The sequence below is a fragment of the Ochotona curzoniae genome, unplaced genomic scaffold (genome assembly GCF_017591425.1).
Source record: "Ochotona curzoniae isolate NIBS_2020 unplaced genomic scaffold, NIBS_Ocur_1.0 contig_3819, whole genome shotgun sequence".
Taxonomy (NCBI): domain Eukaryota; kingdom Metazoa; phylum Chordata; class Mammalia; order Lagomorpha; family Ochotonidae; genus Ochotona; species Ochotona curzoniae.
Genome location: NW_024466004.1, coordinates 48163419 through 48182892, shown reverse-complemented (window position 1 = coordinate 48182892; position 19474 = coordinate 48163419).

Sequence of the window (19474 nt, the reverse complement as noted above, 5' to 3'; positions counted from 1 at the left end):
TCTCAGCTGACTGTATATTGTATGATATTTCTTGATCTTATCTTCTGTAATTATCAAGGTTTATGCTACCTTAATGCCCTTATGCAGTGAGCTGCCTTTCTGTAAACCATGAGATAAAAACTGTTTCCACCCTGAGTTCTCCATAATGTAGATGGAGCAATGCAAGGCCTTTCAGAAAAAGTTTTTTTAAAAAAATATTCATTTATTTGACAGAAGTAGAAATAGGGGGAGAGAGAAGAAGAGGGAAAGAGGGAGAGAGAGAGAGAGAGAGAGAGAGAGAGAGAGAGATCTTTCATCAGCTGGTTTATTCTGCAGATGGCTGCAAAATCTAGAGCTGAGCCAGAAACCATGTAGATCCAGGAGCCAAACCATTTAGGCTCTCTTCTATCACTTTTCCAGTCCATTAGCAGGGAATGGGTTGGAGGTGGGCAGTCAGGAATTAAACAGGCACCCATATGGGATGCCTGTGTCACAGGAGGGGGCTTATTCTATTGTGCCACAATGCCAGCTTACTTTTGGAGCCATTCTAAGGAACAAAGTTTAAGTCTGAATTTCAGACAATGATAGACAAAAACATGGGCATAAAATTCAGTGTTTTTTTTCACACTAGTTATTTTTGAAACAGAAACTTCCTTTGTTCTTTGAAGAGTTGGGGTAGGCACAGTTGTCACTTTGTGACTGATTTTGACCAATAGAACATAGCAGGAGCTCCAAGTTGCCTGGAAGATTGTGAACTCACTCTATCTAATGTAGAACCATGGAATAAAGATCATGGTGATAGAGAGCCAATACTGCAGGCCAACAGCCACCTCTAAGCAAGAGACAATGTGATAGCACTGGGGAACTTTCCAGCACAAATTAGCTGACACCTGTAACTGCACAGAGGAAGCATCCGGTCAACCCACAGAACTACAAGAAACAGAAATGTCTTTGGATGTAGTTACTTAGATATGGAGGCTAGATAATCACCTGAAAAACAAATGAAATTTTGTCACATTGTAAATGTCGTAATTCTGTAAGTTATCCAAAGAGCATTCTCAAACTTTCATTTTTCCAATCACTTTTATTAATTTTTGTGAAAATCATGAAGAAGGCTGGGAACCTTCAACTTCTCATAAAAGTTTCTTGGGGTTTAATTTGCTGCAGAAACCATTCCAGGCCTCTGGATTTCTTTGCTGGGCCTTGGCTGCACAGAGGAATGTTCTTTAATTGAGTTGCTTTTCATATCCAAGGTAACCCAAATTACTTCACAAAGGAATGGACCACAGGGTGATGTCTCTGCAGGCTATAAAAGAACAATTATGTAATAGCTCATACACCACTTAGGATTTTAGAACTGTTCTTACTGAGAGGGTGTATGAAGAAAAGAGAAAGTAATGAATGAGTATTGAACTACAGAGAGGAAGCAATATATTAATTGCAACAGCACCTCAACTTACTATACAATTCTTATGCCTTTGCAATTTATTTTTAATTGGCATCAATCAAATGGTAGTTAAGTGAGTCATAATTCAGCTCTGGAAGTGTCCTGCATAATTAAATGCATTCCTTATTTCCAAAAAAAAGCAGAAAAATTAGATGTAATTTATTTTGAATTAGTTCATGCTATATGCTCTTTATTTTAAATTGAAATTTACATGAATTCAAAGTACTTTCTGATATACTCCTCATGTTTTAGAAAGTAGTCATCTGGGTCATACATACACAAAATTTATATTGTAATAAAATACTAAAAATGTGACTAGTGGATCATATTTTCTCCCTGATCTCCCATCCTATTAAATGTATTATGTCAAAATACAGAAAAACAATAGCTTCCACCAATAGCAGAACTTAAGTGGTAAAGGATGCTTGTAAAGGGCTTTAGGTTTCTGCTCTTAGAAACTGTGGGAGGAGAGAAACCCTATTTACTGATGTAGCTGGCTGGCTGTAACCTCTAGCATACGGTGTTAGATCTATGCTTGTCTTAATTATGAGACAAAATCTTATTTTATGAGAGTCAAAAAACACCCTTCCTGTTTTTCACTACTAAATCCCATCTAACAGACACAGATTCCTTGATGTCAAGTTCAGGTTACAATTCAAACTAAGCTGCAGAACATATTGCTTAAAAAAATGCTAAGAAGCTTCTTGTAAGCAAAGAGGCTTTGGCCTCGAGGGCAGGGTTCTGATGGCGGTGGCGTTCTGAGGAAGGTTGCACGCAGGTTCTGAAGAGACTTCATGCTATAATGAAAAAGAGAAAAATGCACTTTCAAACTTATTGAGGGATACACCTTAATAACTGGACCACTGAGTAAGGTGCTACTTGCACTTCATTCAAGGAGCCTCTTCTTCATTATGCATCATACTTAGGTATTAAACACACAAGTCATCCACATACAATTATTTATTGCTCAATTATTTGAAGTCATGGTGTGAAGTACCCAAGAATTTGTTCTTTTACAAATGAAGCCTGGATGATAGATAATATACATAAGCAATTTAAGAAGTTGTAACTGATTAAATCTGGCAGTGGTATTAGGGACAATTAAATAATAGGATCACTCTGTTAATATGGAGAATTGAGCGAACCATGGGACTAGCTGGCACTCAGCACCTTCGCTGATCCGTGTTGTTTAAAGTTTTGGGTTTTGGTGATGTGGTTAGTTGTCTACGAGTTTCGACCTTGGTTTGCCATTCTACCACTATCTCAGGACTAACTAGCCATGAAACAACAGAGAAATGAAATTTCAGTCAAGATAAGATTTATTAATTTATTTTTACGATTTACTTTCTAAATTTTTATTGGAAAGTCATATTTTAAAGCAAGAGGGAGAGACAGAAAGATCTTCCACCCGCTGGTTCAGTCCCCAAGTGGCCACATTAGCTGGAGCTGAGCTGATCCAAAACCAGGAGCTTTCTCCAGGTCTCTCACTCGAATGCAGGGTGGCAAGGCTTTGCGCCATTCTCGACTGCTTTCCCAGGCCACAAACAGGGAGCTGGATGAGAAGTGGAGCAACCAGGACATGAACTGGCATCCTTATTGAATCTTGACAGATACGAAGCGAGGACTTTAGCCACTAGGCTATTGTATCAGGCCCTCAGGTACAATTTCAAAGAGCACTGACAAGCAGGGAGATAACAATAATGGAAACAATTCCAAGGAAAAATGACACTTTATTTTTAATGCTATAAACCTAAATTACTGCTTACTTAAAAAATCATTTAAATAATGTGTAAGTTGTAAAATTTCAAATTTCCTCATGCCAAGTGAGGACAGCTTCTTTTCCCCTCAATTCTGATGTGTATTTTTGTTGTTTTTGTTCAGATTTTGTTACTTGTGCAGCTTCTCTCTGGTTTCTGCTGTAGCTCTGAAGAGCTGCCTCTTATGTTTGTAAAGATTATTAAGGACAACAGTCACAATAATGTTGCTTGAATGCTTTTGCATAAGCAGACTTGCTTAAAGCAAAGTCCAGCTGTTGACAATGTATAGTGGACAATTTAAAAATATGCATATCTCTGATTTTAAATGTAGCCCTTAATATTTGTAGATCAAAATCACAAAAACATATGTTCTCTACCTCTTCTGCTTGGTGCATTCAAGCCAGGGACCAAATCAATACTGTTTCAGGGTGATACAGCAGTGACAGTATGTGGACATTAGCAAAATCATTAAAAAACCAATGAGTTGATCTGGTAAGATGTGATTGAGCCATAGTCAGTGACTGCTGCCAAGAAATATATTTACCCCGAGTATACTCAGGCATGTGTGGAAGAGTGCGAAATGATTGAGTTTTAGCTATCGTTGTGTGCGATAAACTTTAATTTCTACCGTAAGTATGTGTTAGAGTAATATTACCACAAAACTCTCCAAGTTTGCAGATGCAAGAGATTTTAGAAGAAGAGTATTTCTGCTTTAATGCTTCTAAAATCCTCACTTCACAGGAAATGCCCCCTTTCTTCCTTAGAAATTTCTTGATTTAACTCAGTTTGTGTTGTTTCTGGGGCTTACGTGGGGTGCCTGCTTGAGACATAATATGTAGACAACAATAAAACTCAACTGTTGAAAACTTTTGATAAGGTCTGCATTCGGATTCTCTAGGGGGATTTTTCACCCAAAACTTAACATATAATGAAACCCCGCTACCTGCTTTCCACTTTTATGTCACACTTCAGAAAGTTCAAGAAATGTGTAGGAGCACGGGGCTGGAAAACATGGTTCAGCTCAAGTGCCAATCCAAACAGACTGCTCCTGGGACCCTGGCTGAGATGATTCCCTGGGAGAAAAATGACACGTTGCATTAGCATTGTGTTCTGTGCATTAGGAGCAGAGGAGGCTGTGGTCTGCTTGTTGGCTCATTAGAAAAGACGGCTAGGAAAGCATTTCAAAGCCCGGTCACATCATTTTCCCTTTTTCTCCTTCTTCATGAACTGTGTTCCCATACTTTACTGTCAGCACCTAGAACAATTCCTGTGGCTTCAGTGCTCTCATCAGTCCAAAGTGCACGAGTAGGAAGCAGCATTTTTGCCGTTGATTCATCATACATGCCTCAGGATCCAGCAGAGTGTTAACTCTCACAGTATATTAAGTCCTTGCATCTCAAAGTCCTTTCAATCTTTTTTTTCCAGCAATGATGTCCAATATACTTACGTTTTGAATGAATACATTGCCCCAAGTGTAACTAATGATAGTCACACTGCATATTTTCATCTACTTCAAGTGTTTTGTTAAAAAGGAAAAAGTTTGGCCTTGCACACCCAGGATCCCATGTGGGCGCTGGATCATATACTGGCTGTGCCAGTTCCAATCCAGCTCCCTGTTTGTGGCCTGGAAAAGCAGTAGAGGATTGCCCAAAACCTTTGACCCTGTACCCACAGGGAAGCCAGGAGTCAGGAAGAAGCTACTGACTCCTGGCTTTGGTTCAGCTCAGTTCTGGCTGTTGTGGCCACTTAGGGAGTAAACCAGCAGATGCAAGATCTTTTTCTCTGTCTCTCCTCTCTGTAAAATCTGCCTTTCCAATAAAAATAAATAAATCTTTGAAAGTAGGAAAAAGTGGCCCCAGCATGGTACTTAGTGGCTAAAGTCCTTGCTTTGTATACGCCAGGTTCCCATATGACCACCAGTTCTAATCCTAATATCCCAGCTTGTCATCAACCTCCCTGCTTGTGGCCTGGGAAAGCAGTCAAGGACGGCCCAAAACCTTGGGACCCTGCACCCAGGTGGCAGACCTGGAAGAGGTTCTTGGCTCCTGGATTCAAATTGGCTCAGCTCTGGACGTTGCCGCAGCTTGGGGAGTGAATTGACAGATGGAAGATCTTCCTCTCTGTCTCTCCTCCCTGTATATCTGACTTTCCAATAAAATAAAAATAATTGTTTGTTTTAAAGGAAAATGTTTTATGTTTATTTACTATAACCTATGAAATTTGACATATTTTGAAAAAATTTAAATTAGTTTTATAACTTTTTTTCTGAAAATGGAGAAAATTATCACTTTTTATTTTACTGTAGAATTAAAGAAATAGTGGTCAAGAGAGCATTTGAAGTAGAAATTTGATAGGGAATATTTGTGGGCTTTCTTTCTTTTTAAAAAACATTTATTTATTTATTCGGAAGGTAGAGTTATGGGAGAGAGAGAGAGATACAGAGAAAGAGACAGAGGGAGATGTTCCGTCTACTGGTTCATTCCTTTTGCAAATAGCTGCAAAGCCAGGATGAGGCCAAGCCAAAGCCAGGGGCCAGGAGCTTCTTTCAGATTTCCACAATGGTGCAGGGGTCCAAGAACGTGGGGCATTCTTATCTGATATTCAAGGCCATTAGCAGGGAGTTGGACCAGAATTGGAGAGGTCCTGAATTCATTTACTTTCTAATGTGAAATGCTAGAATTGTGTCCTGGTCATATATAAATTATCTCATCGTGATGTTGATTTTCCAGCACTAGACCAGCAACACGGTTCCTTGCTCATCTGATAATGACCACATATTGTAGTTGCCCTCTCCTATAGAGTACTCAATGGTGAAATGTGGATAGTAGTTTTTCAATATATACAGTACTTGATCAATCTTTGTTTTAAATCTTGGTCAAGGACATTATAAAGAATTATATGCTGCTGTCATGATGGCACAGCTGGTCAAACCATCACCTAATATTGCCATTTGAGGCACTGGTTAGAGTCCTGACTAGTCCACTTCAATCTAGCTCCCAATTAAATATACCTGGGAAAATATCAGATGTTGGCCCACTTACTTCGGCCCTGGCATCCATATGGGAGACTCGGATAGAATTTCAGGCTCCTAGCTTCTGCCCAGTCATTGTGGTCATATGAGGAGTGAGCCAGCACAATCAAGTATTCTCTTTCTGTAACTCTGTATTTCAGATAAATACAGAAAATGATATACTACTCTACTATATACTATACTACTTAAAAATGAAATACTACTATAGTTTTAATGATATACTACTATAGTTTTAATGATATACTACTATAGTTTTAATGATTGCGTGACTATTTAAAATTTACTTTATATCAATGCAGTATCTTTTCTATATTTTAGCATACTTTATATGTATTAAGCGTACAAATTGCACATATTTCACATTACAGATTTAAGAGTGTGGTGCGGGAGGGTACAAAAACTAGGACAGGGGCTGGGGTGGCTAGATAGACACCCAACAATATCTGTAAAGTCTGGACAGTTGAGCTAGTTAGATGGAACTAAGCTTTGATACCCATTGACGTGTATGAGAGCTAAATGGGATGTGGGACAGACTGGACTAGTCTGCTACACATACTGGCAAACCAGGGGGGCGGGGCCTAGTGGGGGTTATTGTGGGTTGCTCCGACTAGCCTGCAGCCCACACTGGTTTGTGTGAGGGCTGAGTATGCGTTGGGCAGAACCAGGCTGGAATGCAGCACCCATTGGTTCCTGTGGAAGACAAGGCTGGAAACAGAACCAACCCAGCAACTGCAACCACCAACTGATTGGGATGATGGACTGTACCAGGCCCTGTGCTAGCTAGTACATAGAAGAATCTGGTCTGGGAACACCTCAGACAAAGTCTCTTTGGAATCAAACTGCCGGACTCAGAACCCTAACCATGAAAAGACAGAGGACAGAACTAGTGAATCAACCACCTCAGCTATATGTTGGCAGTGAAAAACTGGACAAACGGAGACTCTATGATGGACTATGTCAATCAGTGGATTCTCCAACGACCTCGTCGTGCTTGGAGTGGCGAAAGTGGCAGCAATTCAGAACTGTTGAACTATCAAGACCATTTGAGCAAGACCCTCAGAGCAAGCCCCACATCTGAGACCTGGGGTGGGTGGGAGACTGGGTGGGGCTTCTCCCTTAAAATCCCCTTTTACATCAGATATATGAAGGAAACAATAAATAAAATGCGAAATTAAAAAAAAAAAGAGCATGGTGGTACTTCCCACACCGTCCTTCCTCCTGCTCACATCCCCAACATACCCTTCTCCTTCCTTATTTCTTTTAAAAATTTTTGAACAATGATACGCTTTTAGTTCACTTTGCAACCACAGGCTTAACACCGCATTAGATAAGGAATTCAACAGCTAGCAACTACAAAAGTACTGTTCTTCCAGAGGATGAACAAAACATGTAAGCAATAATCACATATCAATCTTGCTCATATAGATTGCATTTTTTGTACTCTAAGTATTACTACAAAAGGGACTTCTTTTATTAAGCATAGTGGTTTTCAGTTGGCTATAATTTGTTGCAAGACAGAATTTATGGCTGTGTGGTATTCCATAGTTTATATTTACCACATTTTCTTTGTCTAATAATGGGCATTTGGATTGATTCAACATTTTAACTATTGTGAATTGTGTTTCAACAGACATGCAATAAACAAATAACTCTTCACGTGTTGATTTCATTTCGTGTGGGTGTATTTCCAGAAATGGGATGGCTAGCTTATATGGTAATCTATTTTCAGATCTCTGAGGAGTCTCTATACTATCCTACATAATGGTTGTAGTAGTTCACATTCCTATTAGCAGTGGATTAGAGTATCTTTTTTTTTTTTTTTTTAACCACATCCTTATCAACACTTGTTGCTTTTTGATTTTTGGATGACAGCCATTCTAACTGGGCTGAAGTGAAATTTCGTTGTGGTTTTGATTTGCATTTCTCTCATGGCTAGCGATCCTGAGGATGTTTCTAGATGTTTATTGGCCATTTGTAGTTCAGCCTTCAAAAATTGCTTGTTCACATTCTTTGTCAATTTCTTGATTTGCTTGCTTATTTTTTTTCTTGTTGTTTCTTAGCTTCTTAAGTTCTTTGTATATCCTGAATGTAAATCCTCTATAAGTTGCAAACTTTTAAAATATTTTGCTCTATTCTGTTGGTTGCCTATTCACTTTGTTAATGGTTTCCTTTGAAGTGGTTTAAATGCTTGTGCCTCTAAAATGCTTTCCAAGAAATCTTTGCCTTTACCTACGTCTTGCAGTGTTTCTCAAAGGTTTCCTGTAGTAGTTTCATTCTAGATCCTTGATTTTATTTAGATCCTTGATACAGGTGGATCGATTTTGAGAAAGTTGTAATGTAGGGGCATTGTTTCATACTTTGCACACCTAGATTCAATTTTATTAGCATCATTTGTTAAAGGGACTGTCCTTTCTCCCTGATTTGATTTCAGTTTGGTTGTCAAAAATTATTTGGCTGTAGATGTGTTAATTTCATGGATTTGTATCCTGTTTAATTGATCTGTATGTCTATTTTTGTGCCATTATCTGGCTGTTTTGATCGCAACTGCTCTGTATATATGTTGAAGTTGGTTATTGTGCTGTCTCCTGTTCTGCTTTTGGTGTTTAGGATTGCTTCAGGTATTTGGGTTCCCTTGTGCTTCTGTGTGAATTTTAGTGTCTTTTTTCTTTAAAAAAGAAAATATTTTTCTGTCCTTTCACTTTCATCTTTGTGTGTCTGTGTCGATGAGGCAGCAAATAGATGGCTCTTGTTTTGATCCATTTAACCCCATCTATATCTTTTGATTGTTGAATTTATGCCATTTGCATTCAGTGTTAATATTGAAAGTTACCTTTGTCCATTTCAAAAATATTCTCTCTTTTTTTTTGCTTTGAATTCCTTTTGTATGTTTTCTGTGTGATTTTCTGCTTTTATATTTGTTATAATGGTGATTAATTTTCATTAATTTTGTTACATATTCCTAAGCATTATTTGTAAGGGTTGGAAGGTTATGGCAAAGTCTTTTCAGTTGTCTTTGTTTTGGAAGATCTTTATTTCATCTTCATTTACAAATGAGAGCTTTGCTTGATACAGTATTCTGGATTGGCAGTTTCTTTCTTTTAATATCTGGACTATGTCTCCATTCTCTCCTGGTTTGAGGGTTTTCTGATGAGAAATTAGTTGTTAACCTAACTGGAGATTCTCGGTAAGTAGGCTGGCATTTCTTCTGTGCATATTTTAGAATCTTTTCTTTACATTTTATTGTTGAAAGTTTGACCGTAGTGTTTCCTGGTGAAGATTATTTGTGATAATGCTTGAGAGGGATTTTATGTGCTTCCTATGTTTGGGAGTCCATTTTTTCCTCCACATTAGAGAAACTTTTTTTTCTGAAATTTTTCTGAATAGGTTTTCTAATCCATTCTCTCTTTCCACAATTCAGGTACTCCTAAGACACATGTCTTGGATTACTTGACAGTTACTATATTGCATACACTTCTCTACCATATCCTACATTTTCTGTAGAATTTCTGCTACAAACATCTCTCCCACTCTCTCCTGGGAGTGCGTGCTTTGTTTGTTTCTCTTTCACCAGTCTTCCGAGTCAAAATTATCATGCCTTTTCCATATTCAGTCATGTTGGTGGTCTCTAAATATCTTCTCATTTAATTATTATCTGTAGCCTTCCATATTTTCCTGCTCAATTATTGTCTTTTTACTTTTTATTTGTTGAAATCTACTTTGTAGGGCATTAAGACTTTGACTATAATGTCAATTAAAATGTTGTAAAATTAAAATAATGATTACTAAAACATGACATTCAGTTTTCCAGTCTCACAGTAGGTACATTTCAAGTGCTAAACAGCTAATGGAGACTCATGGCACCTGATATGAGATAGTACTGAGCATATATGAACACTTTGTCACAGAAAGTTCCTTTGTTAGTCCTTTTCTGAAGTGTCCCCTATTGGTAGAAGACAGCGGGTTTAAGTCCCATGCTGCTGTCTTCTAAAAACATGAATATCTTAAATGGCAGATAGATTGCCAAAAGGCAGAGTTTTCTTTGCAAATTTACTTTTTGCTATTTATTCTAATCATTATACAGTAATTGTTTTGATAATTTTTTAAAGATTTATTTATTTATTGGAAAGTCAGATATACAGAGAGGAGGAGAGACAGAGAGGAAGATCTTCTGTCCCATGATTCACTCCCCAAGTGAGTGCAATGGCCGATGCTATGCTGGTCCAAAGCCAGGATCCAGGAGCCTCTTCCGGGTCTCCCACGTGGGTGCAGGGTCCCAAAGTTTTGGGCCGTCCTTGACTGCTTTTCCAAGCCACAAGCAGGGAGCTAGATGGGAAGCAGCGCGCCCAGGATTAGAACCGGCGCCCATATGGGATCCCGGGGCGTTCAAGGCGAGGACTTTAGCCGCTAGGCCACGCAGCCGGGCCCTTTGACAATATTTTTAAGGAATATTTACGAGAGAGAGAAATTCTTCCATCTTCTGATTCACCAAACTGAAGTGAAGAGTCTGCAGTTGATTAAACATCATCTCATGACTTTCAGAGTTCACATTACCAGGAAACTGGATTAGAAGCAAAGGAGCCAGAACTGGAACGAGGTGATCAGAAATGGAACATGAGTGTTCCAGGAAACGCCATCACTGATACACCAAAAGCACATTCCACACTGTAGTTGTGAAAGGTAATGGGTGCCTATGGATTTTTGTATACCTTTTTGACAATAAATAACTAAATCATTGGATTATCATGTACATCGTATATGAGGCTTAAATTGAACAATTTAACCCTCTGAAGTTGGTTGACAGAACAGACGCAATTCTATGAAGTGCTTCGTGTGCATGAACTTCTCCCCTTGAGCAAAAGGGAAGAGAAAGGTTCTAATCACTAGGAAATGGAAAATATTTGTGTTGTGAGACAATTGCTTATTTGCAACATGAAGGAAAAGTTATAAAAATGTTTTATTTTCAGTTTTTATTTGAACCATGTTCATTTCCGACTTTACAGTCATTTTTGCCCCTGGATTATCTTGCATTTGGAAAAGCACACCCTGTGCACGAGAGGTCTGGATGTGGGCTTGGCTGCAAAGCAGTCAGCCCTTTTGCTGATGCTGCAGTCTGGGTTCAACATCTTCCTTGTCTGGAGGCTTCTAGCAGCAGCCAGGAAGTAAAAAGCTGAAAGGATGGTTGACTGACTCAGTGAATAAAGCTATGGACATTGTATTTCCTCTGGCTTGGAGCATACAGAATCAGTCCTGCAGTTCTCAGGGGGGAAGGCTAAGAGCCGTACACAGGCTTGACTTGGCCAGTCTGTGTCTGCTGAACCAAAAAGCAAACTGAACAAAGACATCTAAATTTACTGCTCTGGCTACACAGCTGAGAGGCTAATCTTACATCTAGAAAGAGCCATTCAAACTGCAAATTTTTGCAGCTCTGAATATGTGCTTATTTATTCCAGGGTGTAGAAATTTTTCATTACACACACACACACACACACACACACACACACACACACACACACATCTGAGCATATATATATATATATGTAAATATTAACATAAATGCATATATATTAATTTATTCTTCTGGCCTGTGGCTTTGTAGAAATAAACTAATTTCTAAAAATATGACTTGTATTAGTAATACAGCACTGTCTTTAAAAAAAAGACCTCTCACTCATAAAAGATTTTTAAATAAAAATCTGAATTTTTCTTATGGTAACACTTCACTTTCACAAAAAATTGTTTTTAATATCTAACTTGAGTCTTTGGTGATCAACAGGTGAAACAAATTTTCAGCTACAGATTTTATTGCATTTGCAGTCTCTTGTTCTGCACAAAGATACTTGGATATCAAAAAGATGAGCTAAACGTTGCAAACCTCAGTGATTGTGAGGTTTAGTTTTTTGACTTTTGATATGTAAATAAAATTCAGTGAGTTAATTTGGAAAAGAAGGATATTACATTGCATAAAGACAATGCGCATTAGTTACATCTAAGGATTGTGGATCCACAGTACCTAGATTCATAATGCGTTCTTGTGGCGCAGTGATGTTGATCAAGTGAACCGACATCTCTGAGTCTCTGGTTTCTCTGTGACATGGAAGGTAAAGTACTGGAGTGAGAGATCTGTTGAGCCTATTTAGTGAGCTAGTATATGGGAAGCTTTAGAGCAGTGCTTCACATGCTACAAAGCTAGCACCATTTAAGTATTGTCTATCATTGTGATTTTAAGCTAAAGGTTTTTAAATAAATATGTTACTATGTAAATACAAGCATCACTGTGATTCATTTGGTGCATAGGATTTGTAAAAATTTGTCCCAAGTTTGCTTTCTTAGAATTAAAGTACGTGAAGGGTTTTCCAAAAGTTATTCACCAAGAAAAAAAATGAGACTACAAACACCGTGACTGAAAATACTTGGTATATGGCAATTTAAAATGTATTTTCCCAAGTTTGAATTTCTAGATGTGGCATAATTATTTTGTAAATAAATTTTTGGTGGTTTTTATTCGCACTCAATCATGTTTATGTAGGAATTTTTGAAAACACATTATATTCAATGTAGTAAACAATTAACTATTGAAAATGCCCTTAAAAATGGACCTTCTGTCCTACACTTGTGTGCACATATACACATATACACAATACACATATGTGTATATCTACATGCATGTGTCTATACCTATATATGTTTATACACACACTTTACACTGACATACCTTCAGTTCATTTCATAAGCACAAGCTTAACCGTACATTAAGAATTCAAAAAATAGAAAGGAGAAAAAAAATCACTGTTCCTTAAGTGTTTAGACAAGGGCAATAAACAACAATCAAATCTCAAAATGTCATTCTCTATTATATATATATCACACTATTTCGAACTTTGTGTATTAGCCACCACAGATCACAGAAAATTTATGATACTCTTCTTTTTGGAACTGCCTTATTTCACTAAACATAATTGATAGCTACTTGTAATCCAGTTTTTTCTCTTGCGATCCTGTTAATATCTTTGATTATTAAAAGTCTGCTCATTTTTTCAATAGGAAAATAGGCAAAGAGATTGAACAGAAATTTTGAAAAATATGCATAATTAAATCTCACTGGTAAGAAAAAGAAATCTTTAAACATATTGATCAACTTGTATATTAAAAAATATAATGCTAATATTGGCATGAGGTTGAGAAAATAAATGTTGCCATACTGGAGTGTTTGAAGGCATAACTGAAATTACAGCTGATGCTGCAGAACCATTTGTCAACAGACACCCAAAGTAGTCCAAACCAGCACGCACTGTGCGCCTTGTGCACGTCCGGCAGGCACAGAGGACACACATTGTGACCAGCCTTCTTCAGCGAGACACATGGGACAAGGTTTGAGTACTTTACAAAGTCACTGAGACAACTACAAAGACCAAGGTTCTGCTTTTAAGAATGGGAGATTGGGTGGGCCTTCTCCCTTATTATCCCCCTTTAAACATGAAGGAAACAATATGGAAATAATAGTCTTACCCACTTTCCTATAGCCCTTGAGCCTTTTTACCCTAATTCACTATGTAAAGATTGTAAAAAATATAATTAAAAAAAACAAAAAACAAACAAACAAACAAAAATACATAGGAACATACACTCCAAAAAAAAAAAAAAAAGGGAATGAATTCTAAAGACACTCATGGTTTGTCATACAGGAAAACCACTGTTCTGGATGCCAGCTCCATGAACCCTGTCACTTCTGCTAGAGGAAGCACCGCATGAAGAACTGAAGCCGATTTTGTCTCCCCAGTTGTGAATTCAAGATTCAAGAAGTGCATCTCAGCAGAATTTAGATGATATCTGGATTTCTAACTTATGTAAATTGTAGCTTCTTGACTAACCAGTTTCTGTCACATTTAGCAATTATGTTTCTAGGAATTAATGCTAAACACATGAAGAGGATCTTCAAAAGGCACAAGAAACTGCATATTATTAAAATACTAAACACAAATTTAACATCTTTTGCCCCCCTCAAATAAATTAATCTTTTCATTTCATTCCCTACAAATTTTTGAAGTGTTCTAATAAATGTGCTCAAATACATACACAAGTTATTCATTGTAGTATTTCTCATAGTAATACAAAAGTGAAGCAAATTAAATGACCAAAAAAAGAATATTATTTAGTATTACTTATGGAATATTAGGTAACCACTGAAAATGAGATAATAGGAGAAAATTCAAGTGGCCTTGAGTGTGCTTTCAAATATAACACTAAAAGGATAATTTATGATAACAATTAATGCATTGAATTTCATTAAACATTTCTATTCTGCAAAAGACACTAATAAATGGAAAGAAGAGCCACAGAATAGAAGAAAATGTTTGTGTTTGTTTTCACTTATTTTTGGTTTTATTGATTTATAATTGACAAGTTTTATTCCAGGTATACAACATGATGTTTCACATACATATTCACTGTGAAATTCATTCTTTTTTTAAATTTATTTATCTTGTTATTCTATGATACAATTCTACGGGCTCCAGGATGCCCTTTACCCTCTTCCCAAATCCCTGCCCCCGCTTTCTTCCCTCATATCATTACAGTGGTATAGTCCTTCACAATCAAGAAACAAAGCTGATAAGGGGCTGATTTCCAATATACCAAAAGAACACTTATAACTCTACAATAAGGAAAAAAAAAAAACTCAGCTAAGGGCAAAAGACAAGTTTGTTGATTTTTTTAAAAGCTTATGAAAGATTATTTAATGTCATGCAACATTACTCATAATCTATTAGATAAAAAAGCAGGTTACAGATTTCTATGATTTCATTTTCATATAAAATACATGTGTATGTTCTTGCCCATAGCATTTATTTATTACACTCAAAAAGCTAGTATAAAAATGAACTGTTATTGTCTTTGAAGTACAATTTTTTTCATATTTTTAAGCTTGTAGTTTCAACAAAATTTACAATGGAATTTATATTGCTTTTTTCTTAGAGGAAAATATAAATATATATTTTTAGAAAAAAGCTCTGCCCAAATATCTACTTCAGGAACTATTTTTAATTGAAAATTACATTGGTAAATTTCACACACTTTTTTGAAGCTCACTTATCTGGAAATATTTGTGATCACTTAACTTCCTGAGGAACTGACTATAATACTGGCTACTTTGGGAAAGATGTAATTTTAAGCTAAGTCTGAAGTTTTCTCATCAACGCTTCTCTAGCATTCCTTATATCTATAAACCGTAGGGGTGATCTCCCAGTCTCTTTAATCAAAATCATAGACATCGCATAAATGTTCTCTTTCAATTTTCATGTAAAAAAATCTCTCATTCATTCCTAGTTCATCCATCATCCAGTGTTGTTATTTAGATATCAAAAATAGTTGCCTTGCCTAAGGATTAGTAAAGGGTTTAAGTTTTTCCTTGTCTGATCCAATTTACCCTTTTTTCCAGTATGTTGCAATATATTCAGGGTTCTTCCTAATTTTCAGTGTACAAGATGACTTAATTTTCTCCATATTGCATAGATCACTGTGAATGAATTCAGTTCCTAATTTTGAAAGGATTCTCAGAACTTTTCCTCTACTCTGTAGTTGTTGAAATGCTATTTTTCTTCTTTCTTTTAAAAAATTATTTCCCAGAAACATTTCCTATTTTATTTCATCTCCATAAGAATCATTCATTTCCTTTGTGCTCCCCCATAACTGTGCTGTGACCTGATGATAGCACAATTTGGGGAGTATTCTGTCCTGTTTGTATGAGTGATGGCCACACCTTTTTTCTCTAGAGATAAAAATATGCTTTAGAATAGGGCTACGCTTTTGTATCACCTACAGCACACAAGTGCAGATCTTTGCACAATAAATGGCTGTTAAATTGAATTGATTTAAATTGCATTAGGAATCATTTGAAATGCTAGCAAAATGCCTTTAATGGTGTCTGTGTAAGACTCTTTGAATTAAATGTGAGGACAAATATATTACTGCTAACGTGTTCCCAAGCAAACACCAGCAGCTCTGCCCTGCAGATTATCAAACATTGGGTTCCCTGCATGAGACTTGTGATTAGAATGCCTGATTCTGCAAGTTCAGAATAAGTTCACTTTTTTTTGGTTTGTTTTAACCAACATCAGAAAACGGCATCCCAGGAAAAAAAAATAAGGAAAAGTGTAACAGATACATTGTTGGAGCAGAAGTTAGTCAGAGTCTGTTAGATGTAAGAACAGATGATGGTGATGGAGGAACAAATGATACGTTATCTTTTTTTCATTCCTTCTCTCTCCCAAACCAAACAAGTGGTGATTCAGATTTTCCTTTGAAAGAAAAATCATCCTCTAGAAGTGACTATGTTATCATTAGGGGAACATACAAAATGCAGTTTGACATCCTTTTGAGAAAGTGATGTATTAATATATTAATACTCCAAGGTCTTCTGTGAATTTATGAAAGCTCTTAAATAATAACCAATTTTTAATTTATTAGTAATGGAACAAACTCCAAATAACATTGCCTCTAATGCATTTTTAAGAATCCGGCATTATTTCCTATTATAGAAACATGTATTCATATAGAAACGCAAGATGCTGTTCATGGCCTTTAGGCTCAGATAACACTGGAGCAGAAAATCCTTAGGTATAAAAGAACCGCAAGCAGACGCATTCACTGTGCAGTATCTTCTCAGAATCATTCAATTTTCCACTTGATTCAAGAAAGAATATTTTCTCTATTTTTTTACTTGCTCATTTGCATATAAAGTTGTGGCCTACATGGACTACAAACCACTGACCCCTTTTACACCAACTGTTTAATGCCTTATATATTGCAGTTTATTCATGTAGCTAAGAGTAAGTTTTGTGTAATAGCAAAACAATAAAACAACTTGTTAACTTCTCAGAAGATCACAGTGGCCTGGTAAATGTGTGCGTGTGTGTGTGTGTGTGTGTGTGTGTGTGTGTGTGTGTGTGCAGCATCCATTTTTCTCTACTTTGTGCATTCAGATGATTTCTGTTACCTTGAGTTACATAGGGATCCATTGAAAGAAATCTCAATAAACAGTTTTTTTTTTACTCACATTATGTATAAAATTCGTGGCTTTTTTAGTTAATAAAAGTTAACTTTTAAATGAGACTTAGAAACCAAACTATCCTCACGTATGTAGAGTTGTTAGGTTTCCTGAGCTGTGCTATTTACATTAGTCATTTTCACTCACTGAGTTATGAATTCTGCTGAAATCCCCCAATAAATAAAAACAAATCACTGTGTCAGCAAAACAGCTTAAAGTCCAGAAACAAAATCAGGAATTAGCTTGTTTCTCTGTGTTCCAATATTCAAGGTAGGTACAGACTGGATAGGTGGTCCAGAGCCACAAGCACTAACTGTGGAGCTAAGATAGGATCAGCAATAAGAGTGCTATTTCTAGGTTGAATTTCTCCGATTTATCATCTTTTGTCACACTTGAAATGCTACCCAAATTCAGTATATATTTTTGTATGTGTGGTAGCCTAACTTTGTATGGGATAGTCTAGAGATCCTTGTTTACTATCAAGATGCAATGTTGCTGATTAAATTACAGATGACACACTACATCAATTATTAGAGATATGTAGGCAGTAAAGTGTTAACATTTCAGGCTATTTGAGCCACTCTCCTGCGCACTAATCACTAAATTAAACTTGGTGGTTATCAGTAGTACTTCAGACTACACTCGCCCAAGTCATACATTTGGTATATTATTAAGGCAGGTTTTGATTTATTTGTATGCTGATCATTAGCTAGGTGTTTGTATACAGTAAACAGAAATATAAATATCAGAGTAGTTTATACATTGTAAAGTCCCATAAAAAGATGGGACATTATGCAACAAATACGTATTTATCATGCATTATATACTGGGCATTTACATAGGTGTTGGAATAATTTGGTAGGGAAAAATAAAAATCATTGGCTTCGTGAAGCTTATATTCTAGTGAAGGGAGACATGGCAAAGGGTGTAGATAAAAAGAACTGAAAATTCTATAGTAAGGGAAGGCCTTTGGAGAAGGGACCTAAATCAGAGAGGTATCTAAGAGAAGGCTGTAGAAGCAGGGGGTTCAGCTCCAAGTTTGGAATTTGCAGAGTATGTATGAGAATGACAAAATTGGTTTACACAAGGGAAAAGATTATACGAACCTGAAGGTAAAACAGAAAGGAGGTGGGCTTTGGCTTATAACATGATTGGCCAGTGAAAAATCAGCAACAATGGCATTGTTACTCTGAGTAATACATGTGAGTCTCACCTTGCCTTTTTGTGTTCCTTCTGCAATGTAGCTTACAATATCTCAGCTTGTGGCTCCTAGAATAACTTCATGTTGGAGATAAAGTGTAACGGAGTGCATCTCTGCCCTTCAATGGACAGGTAATGTGAATAAGAAATGTCTTTTGCTTTCAAGCTCTGCAATTTTGGCTCTGTTTATTATGTCAGCACAATAGAATGTTTCTTAATTTGTGTGCAAAATAAGTGGAGCTTTGTTTTTCTTTCAGGAGATACATACTCTGACTTCTGTAAAAAGTGGGTTTCTTCAACTCATGTAGTGAGAAAGGTTCGTAGGAAAAGGGATGATACAAGAGTTGAGAGAAAGCCTGTTGCATTTCCACAGGTTAGGTACGACTATGGCTCCGACCAAAAAGATAGCAATGGAGGCAGTTAAAAATATAGTGGGATTGCAGGTATAGTTTTAAGGATGCCATATATTATTTGGTGATGTGTTGGTCAGAGAAAGAGGAGAATCAAGAAAAATTTCAAAGTTTTTTGGCTTAGACAACTGCAAGAATGAAGGTACTATTTTCTAAAAAAGGGGAATCCATGAAATAAATTAATTTGGGATAAGATCAGGAGCATTACTGTATAATTTTTAGGTTTGTATGTTATCCTGCAAATGGAAGATGTGCAGTAAGTACTTGTTTATATAAGTTTGAAATCTAAGGAAGAAATTTATAATATTGATATAAACTTAAGAAGTGGTATAAATGAAATAGTTATTTTAAAATATTCTTTACTTAATTTTAATTTTTAGTAATCACTTTTTCCTTTTTTCTTTTCTATTTCTCTCAAAATAATGCTGTCTTTTTACATTTTTAGTAATTTTATTTTAATGTTTGTTATTGTAAATTCTACAAAAACATTACAGAGACTTCAAATAATGTGGTTCCACTAGAGAAAATTCACCTCTTGTCTTGGCTAATGAATGGTGATTGTGCAGCTTAAACTGTAATTGTGGTAAAGCTTAGTTTTACTCAAATTCA